Source organism: Schistocerca piceifrons, chromosome 7, assembly GCF_021461385.2.
Source record: "Schistocerca piceifrons isolate TAMUIC-IGC-003096 chromosome 7, iqSchPice1.1, whole genome shotgun sequence".
NCBI lineage: Eukaryota > Metazoa > Arthropoda > Insecta > Orthoptera > Acrididae > Schistocerca > Schistocerca piceifrons.
The window spans coordinates 580,145,255-580,148,937 of NC_060144.1; positions in this window are offsets into that span (position 1 = coordinate 580,145,255).

Genomic DNA, 3,683 nt, shown 5'->3' on the forward strand with positions numbered 1-3,683 from the left:
GTGTGATAATTTTTAGGGAGAAGTTATGACGGTGACAAAAGGAAAAGTTTTTCAGCTTTATAATGAATGGAAAGCGGCGCGGCGCTGAAGTGTGCTCAGAGTTCAGGTCATCGGCATCAGGGAACGAGTTTGGGACCGTTTCTGTTTCATGGACGAGCACGCAGCTACGACATCGACAGCTAGAACGGCATTTCAAAATCGATTCTGGCGTGTTTACGTGGACCAACCAGAAGCGGTATTGAGAAACTTGTTTGTGGGGAACGTACACGGAAGCGCCACGCGAATACCGAGACAGATGAGCAACGGCTCGTCGCGTATTTTGAAATCTGCACCGATCTGTTAGACTGCTGAGGCGGTGGCGATGACGCAGCTGACTTCTCGGCTGATTACCTGTGACGTCACATTACGGTGCAGGCCGCAGAGTCCTCCGCGGTGTGGTATTCGGCGGGCAGGCGGGCGCACTTGTTGCGGCGCGGCGCGCTATTCGCCGCTGACTGCTGACTGCGGCTATTCGCGGCCGCCTGGCCCTCGAAACGCAGGTGGGAATTCCCTGCCTCCGACCCGTCGTCCTTGACAGCGGAAGCCCCCTCCGCCACCCACCTCCGGCCAGCGGGTCCCAGCTGGCGGCGTCCGTCCACTGCAATTTGCCGGCGCCGAGGCGAGTGTTGGCGCAGTGCTGCGGTGGCGTGTTAAGCTTTCCCCCGCCGGAACATTCCTCCGTAACCAGTTTGCCCGGTGATCCCTGGACCACCTGGATTAAGAACTTTGACCTCCTTCCACTGAACCTCAACTCCAGCGTGACTGTCGGTCGCTTTCTTCTGCTTCGTTCTCCGTACTGCAATCAGGTAAAAAGTTTCGATTCATCTGTGCGTAACAAATGATCGCTTAGAAGGAAAGGCCACGACGTTGGGATGACAAATTTACTTCAAACTTTCTACATCTTTGCTGATATTCTTCACGGGTTTGCACCCGGACCATGTCGTCGTCCAGACGGACCAGTTGGCCGCCATCTTCAGGTGTGTTAATGCTCCTGCACTGCCTCGCCGGAAACTGAATTGCGGCCATTTTTTTTCCTTTGTTGTATTTCGATTCCCCCCCCCCCCGAAAGGGGTGGGATGGTAGCAGCGTATTACGCTGCTATGCAGCCTACAGACTTTTTAAAACTTAAGAAAGAAGATAAGAAACAATAAAATCAGGCGATAAAACGGTAACTGAAATTGTAAAACGGCGGAAAATTGTGGAAAGTTAAAACATAAAGCAAAGGGTTGGCAAAGCTAATAAAATACACAGGAAGCAGACAGGGAACATAGTAGACAGACAATTAAAAAACATGGCGACAGTCTGGTTTCTGTTCGCAAGAGATATAAATATCACACCCAGCGACAGTGTAATGTCCGTTCGCAACACTTCGGAGAAGACACACAAGACTGAAACTCACTGTAAACACTGTACTAAAATGTCGGCACAAAGATAACACACCATAGCCGAGGACAGATGGGGGGGGGGGGACCTGGGCAGATAGGGTGGGGGGGGCGGACAAGGAGGGAGGAGAGGAAAAACGAAAGTGGCGGAACCAAAGGAGGGCGAGGACATAAAGGGGGGAGGGGCAGGGCAGACGCGAGAGGGAATGGGAAAAGACAGAGGAGGCATATGCAAAGGACTCGGGAGAGAGAAGGGGTGCAGAGAGAAGGTAGGTGGGGGAAAAAAAAGAGGATAGAAGGGAGAGTGAGAGGGAGCCCAGCAAAAGGATGGAGGAAAGGAGGGGGGGGGGGGGAGTGAGGATCAGAGTTGATAGGAGGGATAAATGGAGGGAGAGAGGGCATCATCCGGGAGGGGGATGGAAGCCACTTTGAGAAAGGAGATGAAGGGTGGAAGATTCCGGCCACAACGACGGAAACCTATATACACCACGTACAGAGCACCGTGCGTGCGCAAGATAATGGACAGCACCTCCTGGCGGCAAGTAGACACGCAGCGTGCCGGTGGGAGAAGACGGCAGAAACGATAAATCGCCACAGCACTAGTTGGAAGGATCCAATGATCGAAAAGAAGACCGTGGATGTTTAATGTCGGACAAAATGGGATTCCATATTTTACTTAGAGCAAAACCTTTATCAGTGTTAATAATATTACTTGATAATCTAATTTCAATGGATTCTTTAAGATAACATACCCAATAGAGAGAAGCAGGGGCGATCAACTGTGTCTTGTCATACATCATCCGGTGTCCTCTTTTAAGGCAATGTTCCGCCACTGCCGACGTCTCAGGCTGAAACAACGGAGTGTGCCGATGATGTTCCACACACAGCTCCTGAATAGTTCAATACTTTGACCAATATACTTCTTTCCACAGTGACCCTGGGCTACCTCAAGCAAAAATTATCTTTAACTGAGCCAAGAAGGGCTCTAGTCTTGGCCACCGGCGCAAAAACACTTTCAATATCTACACTACTATTCATTAAAATTGCTACACCAAGAAGAAAAGCAGACGATAACCGGGTATTCATTGGACAAATATATTATACTAGAACTGACATGTGATTACATTTTCACGCAATTTGGCTGCATAGATCCTGAGATGTCAGTACCCAGGACAACCACCTCTGGCCGTAATAACGGCCTTGACACGCCTGGGCATTGAGTCAAACAGAGTTGGGATGGCGTGTACAGGTACAACTACCCATGCAGCCTCAACACGATACCACAGTTCATCAAGATTAGTGACTGGCGTATTGTGACGAGCCAGTTGCTCGGCCACCATCGACCAGACTTTTTCAGTTGGTGAGATATCTGGAGACTGTGCTGGCCAAGGCAGCAGTAGAACATTTTCTGCATCCAGAAAGGCCCGTACAGGACCTGCAACATGCGGTCGTGCATTATCCTGCTGAAATGTAGGGTTTCGCAGGGATCAAATGAAGGGTAGAGCCACGTGGTCGTAACACATCTGAAATGTAACGTCCATTGTTCACAGTGCCGTCAATGCGAACAAGAGGTGACCGAGACGTGTAACCAATGGCACCCCATACCATCACGCCGGGTGATACGCCAATATGGCGATCACGAATACACGTTTCTAATGTGCGTTCACCGCGATGTCGCCAAACACGGATGCGACCATCATGATGCTGTAAACAGAACCTGGATTCATCCGAAAAATGACGTTTTGCAATTCGTGCACTCCGGTTCGTCGTTGAGTAAACCATCGCATGCGCTCCTGTCTGTGATGCATCGTCAAGGGTAACCGCAGCCACGGTCTCCGACGTGATAGTCCGTGCTGCTGCAAAAGTCGTCGAACTGTTCGTATAGATTGTTGTTGTCTTGCAAACGTCCCCATCCGTTGGCTCAGGGATCGAGACGTGGCTGCACGATCCGTTACAGCCTCGCGGATAAGATGCCTGTCATCTCGACTGATAGTGGTACAAGGCCGTTGGGATCCAGCACGGCGTTTCGTTTTACCCTCCTGAACCCACCGATTCCATATTCTGCTAACAGTCATTGGATCTCGACCAACGCGAGCAGCAATGTCGCGATACGATAAACCGCAATCGCGATATGCTACAATCCGACCTTTATCAAAGTCGAAAACGTGACGGTACGCATTTCTCCTCCTTACACCAGGCATCACAACAACGTTTCACCAGGCAACGCCGGTCAACTGCTGTTTGTGTATGAGAAATCGGTTG